Genomic DNA, 14,519 nt, shown 5'->3' on the forward strand with positions numbered 1-14,519 from the left:
TCAGTCTATGGGGACCTGGCTAAATGCATTTTGCCCACCAAAAGCAGTCCCCAAACCCTTTCAGAGTGTGTGTGTGTGTGTGTTCATCCACAGAGTAGTGTGTGCTGTGAGAGGGATGTCCCAGTGACTTAAGTGGAGAGAGGACATTATTAATTCAAGAGGCACTAGTCAAGTGTTTCTACTTCATACCTAGGCTATGCCCACTCAACACAACAAAGTGCCATCTTTTATAGTCAAGTTAGAGAACAGCCACCCTTTGGCGTGATGGATCACCATTTGTAGCAGAGACGGTAGAGAAAGCTTTCTCAACAATCTCTGGTTGTAGTAGCAGTAGAATGGGAGGGGCTCGGAATCACGCACATCCATATGAGCATATTCAGCCTCATCACTAAGCTGATGATAGACAGTCTAGCGTTCTAAAAATACAAGTTTGACAACACAAACATCTTATATGCCTAGTAGCCTATGCCATGATACTGTACTGCAAAAAGGTACAACGTTCTCCTCTTGCGCTTAACAGTTTCCTGTTACGAAAGCTTTGTTGACAGCCATGCCCGACCAAGATATTCCGCTAGTGCAGAGAACAAATTGGTCCACAGCGGCTTCCTCTCACTGCTTCATTTCGGGATTGCAATCTTCCGCTATCTAGGCCTAGTTCCACACAAACACATCCAATTTGATTAAGGCTACATTGACCACGTCTAACGTTCTAGCAAGCTCCTGTGGAACTAAAAACGTTTTATTAACATTAATACATTTGCTTGGGCCAGTATTTGCAAAACTTTTCCAAAAGTGCCCCATTCTTCACTTCCGGTGTTTCGATATCTTGCTGCATTTTCATCACAGCAACCTCCTGAGATGAGATGTCTTGTCAAGTGGTCTATTTCTAGGTGGCGCTCGGTTGTTCTTCTACTGCGAGACTGACTACTGTTTTGATGCCACCCCACCTAAATGGAGTGAGTGTAGATTCAGAAGTGACTACAATGGAGGATATGTTCTATTAATCAGCCTAACTTTCATGCCGCTTCATTAATAGTCAAGGGCTATAATAAAGCCGTCCACACACCAGTCATGTTCGATATTGCGAAAAGCATCATGCATGTTGGTCACTGTGGTTGACTGTTGCCTCAAACAATACGCTCCCAGGGGTTAAAGCTACAATATCTAACTTTTGGGGCGGCCTGAGTGGGATCTCTGCTAGTTTTTAATGGCCCATTTACATGGCATACTAGGCCATGTGACCAATCACAGCCCTCCTTTTAGGCTTGGGCGGTATCCAGATTTCCATATCGTCACACCGTCCACTTATCCTGGGATTGATGGTATTACCAGCACAGCACACAAGGGGGCGCTAACACCGCAAGAAAAGACCATCGGGTCTCTTACCAGAATGCTAATAGCAAAAAAAAAATCAGACACTAGCTAAATGCAAAGAGGAAAATCCAGCTCAAAGTTACACAGGCATAGCTAGAAGCTACCGAATGTCATTTTCAGTAAGTGTGGCATTTACAAGTTTAAGTGAACGAGAGAAATTGTTCAAATGAACAAAGTTGTGACGCTGCTCTTCCTTCAGAAAAGCATGCACGTGTACACGGCGCAGAGAAGAAATCTAGAAGAAAATGATTGAAATCTAAATACTACTCATATTACAGGAAGTCGTAAAGCGTCATATGACACCAATGTTTGCAGCGTAGCACCTACAGACAAATGACTACGGAGTCTTAAAGGAGGCCAGGCTAAACGCAAAATGTCATAAACCAACTTCGATATTATTTATCAATTATGCTTTTAGATACAACATGCCAAATATGTCTTCCTCCGAAGGACTGTTCTATGTTCTGTTCGATGCCAAAATCCGCAAAATCATGTTCTATTTTATGTCGGTTTCGTGAGGAATCACTTATCGAGTGTCTCTGCTCATTTTCTTTCACATGGACCTTGCCTAGGCTAATACAGAGGCCATTCTGTCCAGCTCCATCCAATTAAAGATGCCAACGAAGAGACGATTGGGAGGAAAACAAAGACACTTTGTGGCACAGCAGGATTAGAGTAGGCCCCCATACCTACTTTGCAGGTGTTAACATTAACCAATGAACGGATCCATTACAGAGCGTGAGCCTAACTTATCACAACGATGACGGAAGTTCCCTGGACATGCTTGACAGAGGCTAAAGAAGCCGACGTGGGAATCTCAAAAGGACAGACCGATTTTTAAAAGCAGTCATTTGACAAACAATTGACCATGACACAAAGAAAGAAACAGCCTGTTACTTCAAAGTCTTCCCTGCAATTGCAGTTTTAACAACCGTGGATATGGATGTAGACCTGTGTTTTTTGCATGTAAGTGGTGCCCACAGCATGACTACAGAATAAATACATTGTTCCCTATCCGCCTGTGACCAAGTGTCAGCCTAATCAGTGTGAAATGACTGCGTGGTCACAGGATGGCGTTTCACCTCCTGGTATTTCATTCACACAATTGTGAGAGATTTACTTCAAGGGCCATTTTACCATTCGTTTCGTATTTCTTGTCCATATGGTCTCTAAATATCATAATGACATGAAAACAGCTAAAGCACAGTGCATTTTAGATCTACGCTAGATCCTCCCACTTGTTCACATCTGCTTTGGGTTTAGGCAACGCGTGTAATAAGCAGGCCTACACACTGATTGACAATCCTCTCCTCACCTTATAACATCAACCTGAGCAGCTGCACTAGACTCAGCGGATTCACCTAATTCTCTAAAGTAAAATTCTCTACAGCTGATACAGATATGGAAACTCAGCGCATCTGATAACGGCCAGTACATTTGACTGAGTCACTCCTACATCTCAAGCGAACCAGCTCATGAGTGAACATTGCGTGCCAAACAACACCATCAACTCTAGTTCATCCAAGGCGGGTAGCTTAGATTGTCAGGACGCCGGCAGCGCCCGCTGATAAGCAGCCCAACGGCCTTGATGGAACTGACGACAGCAAGGCAAGCATGTACTGGAGCAGCGCAAACTCCCCCCCCCCCCCCCCACTCACTCGCGGGTGCACTGCTTCACGAGTCATCGCGAGGAGAGATAATGGCAGTCTGTCTGCCCTCATTCATGGCATATTAATACTCTGCCTGTGTCCTGAGGGGGATCCGCTGAGGCAGGAATACTCTGAATGACCCTCTTCATGGCGGCTCAAGTAGGCCATGCCCAAGACTCTCCCTCGCCCCCAACACAGACCACAGATTATACATCCTCAACGCCACACATCACCCACAATACTCTGGACTTCCCTTTTTATAGGGCTAGTACTGCTCCTAGTATGCTCTGTGACAGTGTTCGCTCACCTCCTTCATATGAGCCAGGAAATTGGTGAAACGGAGTGAAAGATCCAGGATTTGCGCCAAGGCAAAATGTGCTGTCAGCCAAAGCTTGTGGGAGCTAGAGTGTGTCCGGCTCAAAGGACCAAGCGCAAATGTGGTGACTCAGTCAGGCTGTGCATGTAGGCTGCTTCTGCTTTGTTGTGGGGTTTCTCACAGAGCACGCCAGGGGCCTCTACAGTCTACCCACATCACACAGAGAAGAGGATGTGGCGGCGCTAAGCAGCGGCCTTCCCCCAAAGCCACTGTGACCCGGGAGCGTAGTGTGGGCCAAAGAGGCAGGCTGAAGGCCACAAACCCACACTTACTCTCACTCCATCAGCAAATGTAGGGACGACGGGCTTCCATGCATTGGCCTGCATACAAAACTATAACAAAGGGTCAACATAGTGAACTTGTGCATTTCTAATGGGTTGAATCCCTTATTGCCTAAATGGAAACTCATGTGCTGAGTTAGCTAGGATTGGAAACTGTGGCCATTGAGTTGTAACGTGCAATGGGCAGTCTCATTGCTGCTTGCAGTCCTTCATACAATTTTGCTAGCATTAGCCTACTTTCATATTTACATTTTAGTAATTTTGCAGACGCTCTTATCCAAAGTGACTTACAGGAGCAATTAGGGTTAAGTGCCTTGCTCAAAGATTTTACCTAGTCGGCTCGGGGATATAATTTGAATAACCAAAACACCACTGGCTTTTTGGCCAGCTTCCCCGATTGGGAAGTGGACTGCAGTGTGATGGGATGCAGAAGCTTGCCCCCTATGTGGACTGTTCGGATTATTGCCAAGGGGTGGTGGTCTTACTGGCGCTTTTACAGTCGCCGAAGCATCACCCAGGTGGGTGCTACAACACAGTAGTGGACGATTCTGTACTGTGAGTACAGTGCATTCGGAAAGTATTCAGACACCTTCACTTTATCCACAGTTACGTTAGAGCCTTATTCTAAAATGGATTAAATAAATGTTTTTCCCTCAATCTACACATAATAGCAAAGCGAAAACAGTTTAGAACATTTGACAAATTATGAAAAATAAACTGATCACATTTCGTATTCAGTCCCTTTGCCATGAGAGTTGAAATTGAGCTCAGGTGCATCGTATTTCCATTGATCATCCTTGAGATGTTTCTACAACTTGATTGGAGTCCAGCTGTGGTAAATTAAATTGATTGGACATGATATGGAAAGGCACACACCTATCTATATAAGGTTCCACAGTTGACAGTGCATGTCAGAGGAAACACCAAGCCATGAGGTCAAAGGAATTGTCCATAGAGCTACGAGACAGGAAAGTGTCGAGGCACAGATCTGGGGAAGGGTACCAAAACATGTTCCAGGATTCCTCCAATGGCATTGAGGAGTACACCACATCAGTCATTGGCTTCATCAATAAGTGCATCGATGACGTCGTCCCCACAGTGACCGTACGTACATACTAGAGGTCGACCGATTATGATTTTTCAACTCCGATACCGATTTATTGGAGGACCAAAAAAAGCCGATAACGATTAAAATCGGCCAATTTTATTTTATTTATTTGTAATAATGACAATTACAACAATACTGAATGAACTTATTTTAACTTAATATAATACATCAATAAAATCAATTTAGCCTCAAATAAATAATGAAACATGTTCAATTTGGTTTAAATAATGCAAAAACAAAGTGTTGAAGAAAGTAAAAGTGCAATATGTGCCATGTAAGAAAGCTAACGTTTAAGTTCCTTGCTCAGAACATGAGAACATATGAAAGCTGATGGTTCCTTTTAACATGAGTCTTCAATATTCCCAGGTAAGAAGTTTTAGGTTGTAGTTATAGGAATTATAGGACTATCTCTATACGATTTGTATTTCATATACCATTGACTATTGGATGTTCTTATTAAGCACTTTAGTATTGCCAGTGTAACAGTATAGCTTCCATCCCTCTACTCGCCGCTACCTGGGCTCGAACCAGGAACACATCGACAACAGCCACCCTCGAAGCAGCGTTACCCATGCAGAGCAAGGGGAACAACTACTCCAAGTCTCAGAGCGAGTGACGTTTGAAACGCTATTAGCGCGCACCCCGCTAACTAGCTAGCCATTTCACATCGGTTACACCAGCCTAATCTCGGGAGTTGATAGGCTTGAAGTCAAACAGCAGAGCTGCTGGCAAAACGCACAAAAGTGCTGTTTGAATGAATGCTTACGAGCCTGCTGGTGCCCACCATCGCTCAGACTGCTCTATCAAATCAGACTTAATTATAACATAATAACACACAGAAATACGAGCCTTAGGTCATTAATATGGTCGAATCCAGAAACTATCATCTCGAAAACAAAATGTTTATTCTTTCAGTGAAATTCTGAACCGTTCTGTATTTTATCTAATGGGTGGCATCCATCAGTCTAAATATTCCTGTTACATTGCACAACCTTCAATGTTATGTCATAATTACATAAAATTCTAGCAAATTAGTTCGCAATGACTGTTGCATATACCCTGACTGCGTGCAATGAACGCAAGAGAAGTGACACAATTTCACCTGGTTAATATTTAATATTCTTTTAGCTAAATATGCAGGTTTAAAAATATATACTTCTGTGTATTGATTTTAAGAAAGGCATTGATGTTTATGGTTAGGTATACGTTGGAGCAACGACAGTCCTTTTTCACGAATGCGCACTGCATCGATTATATGCAACGCAGGACACGCTAGATGAACTAGTAATATCCTCAACCATGTGTAGTTATAACTAGTGATTATGATTGATTGATTTTTATAAGATAAGTTTAATGCTAGCTAGCAACTTACCTTGGCTTCTTACTGCATTCGCGCAACAGGCGGGCTCCTCGTGAGGCAGGTGGTTAGAGCATTGGACTAGTTAACCGTAAGGTTGCAAGATTGAATCCCTGAACTGACAAGGTAAAAATGTCATTCTGCCCCTGAACAAGGCAGTTAACCCACCGTTCCTAGGCCGTCATTGAAAATAAGAATGTGTTCTTAACTGACTTGCCTAGTTAAAGAAAGGTGTAAAAAAAAAAAAAAAAAAAAAAAAATCAGCTTCCAAAATAACCGATTTCCGATTGTTATGAAAACTTGAAATTGGCCATGCCGATTAATCGGTCGACCTCTAGTACATACCCCAACCAGAAGCCATGGACTACAGGCAACATCCGCACTGAGCTAAAGGGTAGAGCTGCCGCTTTCAAGGAACGGGACTAACCCGGAAGCTTATAAGAAATCCCACTATGCCCTCCGACAAACCATCACAGGCAAAGCGTCAATACAGGACTAAGATCGAATCATACTACACCGGCTCTGGCGCTCGTCGGATGTGGCAGTGCTTGCAAACTATTACAGACTACAAAGGGAAGCACAGCCGAGAGCTGCCCAGTGACACGAGCCTACCAGATGAGCTAAACTACTTCTATGCTCGTTTTGAGGCAAATAAAACTGAAACATGCATGAGAGCACCAGCTGTTCCGGAAGACTGTGATCACGCTCTCTGCAGCCGACGTGAGCAAGACCTTTAAACAGGTCAACATTCACAAGGACGCAGGGCCAGACGGATTACCAGGACGTGTACTGCGAGCATGCGCTGACCAACTGGCAAGTGTCTTCACTTCACTGATAGTGCCTGTTCCCAAGAACACTAAGGTAACACTACAGGTACCCCCCCCCTGTACCCCATTGCTTGCTGTTTGGAGTTTTAGGCTGGGTTTCTGTACAGCACTTTGAGATATCAGCTGATGTAAGAAGGGCTATATAAATAAATTAGATTTAGCCTCGCTATTGTTATTTTACTGCTGCTCTTTAATGACTTGTTACTTTTATTTTTTTATTCTTATCCGTATATTTTTTATTCTTATCCGTATATTTTTTAACTGCATTGTTTGTTAGGGGCTCGTAAGTAAGCATTTCACTGTAAGGTCTACTACACCTGTTGTATTCGGCACATGTGACTAATAAAATTTGATTTCATTTTTATACATTTGCACACAACTTTTTTCTTTGTCACTATGGGGTAGTGTGTGTAGATTGAGGGGGAAAAAAAGCAATTTAATCCATATTAGAATAAGGCTGTAATCTAACAAAATGTGGAAAAATTTAAGGGGTCTGAATACTTTCTGAATGCACTGTATATGAAAAATAATATTAATCTATCCATTTATCTAATACCAGGCAGGCAGGCAGGCATTAAATGTACGTGCACATTAGTTTGAGAAACGCACCAGGAAAGCAGAGTTTTCCCTTTAAACATTTCACGACCCTTCCTAGTGCACCGGGTTAGCCAAATCAAGCGTACCCTCTATTTTCAAAGGACTAGCCCCACCCGTAACCTCCAGGCCTATGTGACTTTGCCACACTGACCAACCTCTGCAGAGACCATAATCACACTCCCTCAGCCTTTGCAAGATAAGAGACCCATCAAAGACCCAGAGCTTCTCTACACCCTCTGACATCAGTGTTCCCTCTAGATTTGTTATCTTATGTAGGGCAGGAAAAATTGACACCAAATAACTTTTCCACTGATACCATTTGAGGACAAGCCTAACTGGGCTATTGTCAGAGCTAGGTGAGATGGGAGGCCCACCATAAATCAGCTAATAGGTTGAGAACATTGTAGTGCCTACATAACATAATAAAACCCTCTCCAGACAGTTCTTGTGCGACTTGTTAATCCATAGGTGAATTAGTGTCAGTGTTTTGGGTCCCCATTGAAAAGACACAGAAAAGAGAAGTGTTACATGCTGATCAGACGCGTCGCAAAATATATGTAGAAATCCATGTTATTCAATTATTGCGCGCACCAACGAGCGTCTGCGATGCCAAGGGCTAAAATATAACTCCTTTCTATTTCTGACGCAGATCGCACTGAAAGTCCTGCCTCTCCCATCTCCTCATTGGTTTATATAAGCAAGTACCCACATGCCATCTCCTCATTGGTTATACCCACGTGGGTGATTGAAAGACGAACTGTTTTGCCGGTTGTCGTGGTAATTCTATGAAAGTGTAGATGCGATCACCATATAAGTTCAAAGATGAAAAAGGCTGGAAGGAGGAGAGATGACTAGAAACAATTCGGTTGGCCGTTTTGTGTGTGGATTAATTGTAGGAGTAGAGGACCGTGTGCATATCAGGTAAAATAACAACTCAATGTTTATATCCCAGGACAAATTAGATAGCAACAGCAAGCTAGCTAAATAGGACAAATTAGCTAGCAAGTGCAAGCTAACTAGCTAAATTGCCATACATGTTTAATGCTTTTCGACCTGTCCCCAAATTAATGTCATTGGTTCAGAGTTTGTTTTGATATTTTAACCTGCGTGTCTTGATCGCATTTGGTGTCGGAAGACAAAATAAATGTATGCATGATGGCACACGCGCGCAGCCGGTTTGGGTTCCGTATTAGCGTCGAAATGAGACCATTACTCTTGATACTCAGTGGAATTTAGCCTAATTCAAAACATTTTAATAGGTCTAAATTCTGCAACGAGTGCAGGTTGACAGTGCAAGTGATCGCAGTCAAAAATGGGCCTAAATAGGCTAATGTGTTTTGAAAATAGCTCCACTAGTGTTTACAAGGTCAAACTGCCACTCAAGGTGCACTTTTTCAATGAGCTGCTACTACCGTGTCTAGACTCTGGGGCAATAGAAACTGTCCTACACCCTCTAGAATGGTAAAGAGTTCATGTCCAACAGCCCTCAGTTGTTAGATAGGGCCTAAATATTTACCCTAGCATCTGATGTTATTTACATCAGTAGCTAGGCTTATGCTAGTGTTATCCAGATGCGTTGCTAGGATTTCAGGACATTGGGGGGAAAAAACTATTTAAAATTTCAAAAGCTAAATGTATCAATCTAGTGCACTTTGAGATGAACATCGAGTGAGATTAAATCTACTAAGAATGCCGAAGAAAGTAAAATCAACTCATGTCAATTCTATTCAAAAGTCAATACAATACAAGACATTCTGGGAACTTGCACCATACCACCATACCACCTGCCACAGCAGACACTGCCAGTCCCAATTACAGTAGCTGTGGGTCTCTCTACGCTGGAACACACATCTACAGTGTATTGCCAAAAACCTCCATACCACTCAACAACTGACTTGTCCAATGAGCCAAACTGCTTAGAGTCACTCTCTCTCTGAAAATGATATCACAATCGAATGACTAAGTTACTTTATCTTTCAAAGGAGAGATGTGGCAGACTTTAACGCCAAAGTACAGTGCATTCCACTAAACACAATCATTTTCTGTACTATATTTACTGCCCTATTAAAACATTTGTTTTAGAATAGGACCCTGGGTGTATCTGAAACAAATCTGTAAATAGATTTGATGATGCTTTGGAATCTGGCTTTATAAACAAGACAAAGATATGTCAAATCAGCAAATGCCTGAATTAAGTATGCTTTCAAGTTATTGAAATGCACCATACCGGTAATGGAAAATTCCAGAAAGCAAAAGGAAGAATATCAGGCAATCATTGTTTATTTAATCTTTCTGAGAACAGAAGATATGTTTCTGAGAGTCTTAGCTTTCAGGAATGGAGTCATAATTGTTAATAGCCCAAACCGTTCCAAGGCTGGAGCCAAATTCATAGGAAGAAGATCACAATTGCATTAGCATTTTGCCACGGCAGCAGCTACACTTCCTGGGGTCCAAACACATTAAAGCACTTACATTACATACAAAACAAAAGATAAAACAGTACATCATATAACATTATTACACCACTACATATCTACAATACAAAATGTACAATACCACCATACAACAATATATGTGTGTGCCTCTTCACAGTCCCCGCTGTTCCATAAGGTGTATTTTTACCAGTAAATTATTTTTTTTGATTCTACTGCTTGCATTTAGTTACCGGATGTGGAATAGCCAAATTCCACGTATAGATTCCACGAATAGATTTCCACGTAGTCATGGCTCTATGTAGTACTGTGCGCCTCCCATAGTCTGTTCTGGACTTGGGGATTGTGAAGAGACCTCTGGGGCATGTCTTGTGGGGTATGCATGGGTGTCCGAGCAGTGTGCTAGTAGTTTGAACAGACAGCTCGGTACAATTAATTTCCCCCAGTAATTCTGTGCAGTTTTGTAAAAGTCCTTTCTAATGAGTCATGCGAGACTTGTGAACGTTGTAGAGGGGAATCTTAGCTTTCATTTGTGGGGTCAAAATAGCTAATAGCCCAAACAATTCACACGCTAGAGCCAAATTCATAGGAAATAAACAAACTCAACATGCCACACTGGCTTTAGAAACCGCTGGGTGCAAAGTTATACAGCCTGTCCGCCCCTTCCGATGCGTCTGCATGGTCCTAAAGCATGCTGAATAATATTTATTTATTTTTTACAGCAGGCAATTTCACAATTCTTCAACCATCAAAAGGTTCAGGGCTGCACTGTGCCACACCCTTTTATCCATTTAGCTGATATCCTGTTTTTATTAAATGGATCACTAAATGTCCTTTGCAAGTTTGGGTAGAAAACCGATGAAAATAAATTGTGTGGTCATCACAATTCAAGCCAGTCGTCCATGAAAGCAATCAATTAGCTTAATTTCTCAGATCAAATTATATTTCAACAAAATAACATTTCAGGAACGCTAATCTTATCTGTTTCTAACTACAGAAACAGATATCCTATTGATTCCTGTTTACAAACAAAAATTAAAGCAGGAAGCACAAGTGACTGTCAATAAAGAAGTGGTCAGATGACGCAGATGCTAAGCTACAGGACTGTTTCGCTAGCACAGACTGGAATACATTCCGAGATTCTTTCCGATGGCATTGAGGAGTACATCACATCAGTCACTGGCTTCATCAATAAGTGCATCGATGACGTCATCCCACAGTGACTGTACGTACATACTAGAGGTCGACCGATTATGATTTTTCAACGCCGATACCGATTATTGGAGGACCAAAATAAGCTGATACCGATGAATCGGCCCAAATTTGTATTTATTTTATATATATATTTATATATATATATATATATATATATATATATATATATATATATATATATATATATATATATACACACACATACAGTTGAAGTCGGAAGTTTACATACACTTAGGTTGGAGTCATTAAAACACGTTTTTCAACCACTCCACAAACTTCTTGTTTACAAACTATAGTTTTGGTAAGTCGGTTAGGACATCTACTTTGTGCACAAGTAATTTTTCAACAATTGTTTACAGATGATTTCACTTATAATTCACTGTATCACAATTCCAGTGGGTCAGAAGTTTACATACACTAAGTTGACTGTGCCTATAAACAGCTTGGAAAATTCCCAAAAATTATGTCATGCTTTAGAAGCTTCTGATAGGCTAATTGACATAATTTGAGTCAATTGGAGGTGTACCTGTGGATGTATTTCAAGGTCTACCTTCAAACTCAGTGCCTCTTTGCGTGACATCATGGGAAAATCAAAAGAAATCAGCCAAGACCTCAGGAAAAAAATTGTCTGGTTCATCCTTGGGAGTAATTTCCAAATGCCTGAAGGTACCACGTTCATATGTACAAACAATAGTACGCAGTATAAGCACCATGGGACCACGCAGCTGTCATACTGCTCAGGAAAGAGACGTGTTCTGTCTCCTAGAGATCAACGTACTTTGGTGTGAAAAGTGCAAATCAATCCAAGATCAACAGCAAAGGACCTATCTATCCACAGTAAAAACCAGTCCTATATCGACATAACCTGAAAGGCCGCTCAGCAAGAAAGAAGCTACTGCTCCAAAACCACCATAAAAAAGCCAGACTACGGTTTGCAACTGCACATGGGGACAAAGATCATACTTTTTGCCACAAAGTTGTGGCAAAATGGCTTAAGGACAACAAAGTCAAGGTATTGGAGTTGCCATCACAAAGCCCTGACCTCAATCCCATTGAAAATTTGTGGGCAGAACTGAAAACGCGTGAGCGAGCAAGGATGCCTACAAACCTGGCTCAGTTACACCAGCTCTGTCTGGAGGAATGGGCCAAAATTCACCCAACTTATTGTGGGAAGCTTGTGGTAGGCTACCTGACATGTTTGACCCAAGTTGAACAATTTGAAGGCAATGCTACCAAATACTAATTGAGGGTATGTAAACTTCTGACCCACTGGGAATGTGATAAATAAAACCTGAAATAAATCATTCTCTCTACTATTATTCTGACATTTCACATTCTTAAAATAAAGTGGTGATCCAAACTGACCTTAGACAGGGAATTTTTACTTGGATTAAATGTCAGGAATTGTGATAGCCAAATACATTTAAACTCAGTTTAAGGTGTATGTAAACTGCCAACTTCAACTGTATGTACAGTATGTATATATACTTGAAATAATGACAATTACGACAATACTGAATGATCAATGAACACTTTTAACTTAATATAATACATAAAATCTATTTAGTTTCAAATAATGAAACATGCTCAATTTGGTTTAATGCAAAAACAGTGTTGGAGAAGAAAGTAAAAGTGCAATATGTGCCATGTAAAACATTTAGGTTCCTTGCTCAGAACATATGTAAGCTGGTGACTCAATATTCCCAGTAAAGAAATATTAGGTTGCAGTTATTATATGGATTATGACGCGTCGACTATTTCTCTCTATACCATTTGTATTTCATATACCTTTGACTATTGGATGTTCTAATAGGCACTTTAGTATTGCCAGCCTAATCTCAGGAGCTGATAGGCTTGAAGTCAAACAGCACTGTGATCAAGCATTGCTAAGACCTGCTGGCAAACACAGAAAAGTTTGAGTGAATGCTTACGAGCCTGCTGCTGCCTACCACCGTTCAGTCAGACTGCTCTATCAAATCATAGACTTAATTATAATATAATAACACACATACGATCCTTAGGTCATTAATATGGCCAAATCCGGAAACTATAATTTCGAAAACAAAACGTTTATTCTTTCAGTGAAATACGGAACCGTTACGTATTTTATCTAACGGGTGGCAACCCTAAGTCTAAATATTGCTGTTACATTGCACAACCTTCAATGTTATGTCATAATTATGTAAAATTCTGGCAAATTAGTCCGCAACGAGCCAGGTGGCCCAAACTGTTGCATATACCCGGACTCTGCGTGCAATGAACGCAAGAGAAGTCACACAATTCCCCTAGTTAATATTGGCTGCTAACATGAATTTCTTAACTAAATATGCAGGTTTAAAAAAAATATACTTCTGTGTATTGATTTTAAGAAAGGCAAAAGATGTTTATCGTTAGTCACATTCGTGCACCGATTGTGCTTTCTTCGAATGCGCCTTTGATAAATCACAGGTTTGGCGAAGCAGGCTGTGATTCGATGATAAATGAACAGGCACAGCAACAGGACAAGCTAGTTAACCTAGTAATATCATCAACTATGTGTAGTTAACTAGTGATTGTGTGAAGATTGATTGTTTTTTTATAAGATAAGTTTAATGCTAGCTAGAAACTACCCTTGGCTCCTTGCTGCACTCGCGTAACAGGTTGTCACCCTGCCACGCAGTTTCCTCGTGGAATGCAATGTAATCGGCTATAATCGGCATCCAAAAATGCAGATTACCGATTATGAAAACTTGAAATCGGCCATGCCGATTAATCGGTCGACCTCAAGTACATACCCCAACCAGTAGCCATGGATTACAAACAACATCCGCACTGAGCTAAAGGCTAGAGCTGCCGCTTTCAAGGAGCGGGACTCTAACCTGGAAGCTTATAAGAAATCCCACTATGCCCGCCGACGAACCATTAAACAGACAAAGCGTCAATACAGGACTAAGATTGAATCGTACTACACCGGCTCCGACGCACGTCGGATGAGTTTGCAAATTATTAGACTCCAAAGGGAAGCACAGCTGCAAGCTGCACATTGACAGGAGCCTACCAGACGAGCTAAATTACTTCTATGCTCGCTTCGAGGCAAGTAACAAGCAGACCAACAGTGTTCTTGGGCACAGGGACTAAGGTAACCTGCATAAATGACTACCGACCCGTAGCACTCACGTCTGTAGTCATGAAGTGCTTTGAAATGCTGGTCATGGTTCACATCAACACTATTATCCCAGAAACCCTAGACCCACCCTAAATTGCATACCGCCCCAACAGATCCACAGATGATGCTATCTCTATTGCACTCCACACTGCCCTTTC

General features: G+C 41.5%; 1 protein-coding gene across 4 annotated transcripts in view; it reads right to left on the reverse strand.

Annotated features, from left to right (window-relative positions):
• LOC139543408 (receptor-type tyrosine-protein phosphatase alpha-like) overlaps positions 1-14,519 on the reverse strand; it is a 51,531-nt gene that overhangs the window by 33,671 nt on the left and 3,341 nt on the right. Inside the window, exon 1 of one of the 4 annotated variants that reach the window (XM_071349528.1) lies at positions 3,331-3,473. The exons of the other annotated variants lie outside the window; for them this stretch is intronic. The gene's annotated coding sequence lies outside the window, so the exon portion shown is untranslated. Of the gene's footprint in view, positions 1-3,330; positions 3,474-14,519 lie in introns of those variants that run through there. 4 annotated transcript variants of the gene reach the window in all.

This window comes from Salvelinus alpinus, chromosome 2, assembly GCF_045679555.1.
Source record: "Salvelinus alpinus chromosome 2, SLU_Salpinus.1, whole genome shotgun sequence".
Classification (NCBI taxonomy): domain Eukaryota; kingdom Metazoa; phylum Chordata; class Actinopteri; order Salmoniformes; family Salmonidae; genus Salvelinus; species Salvelinus alpinus.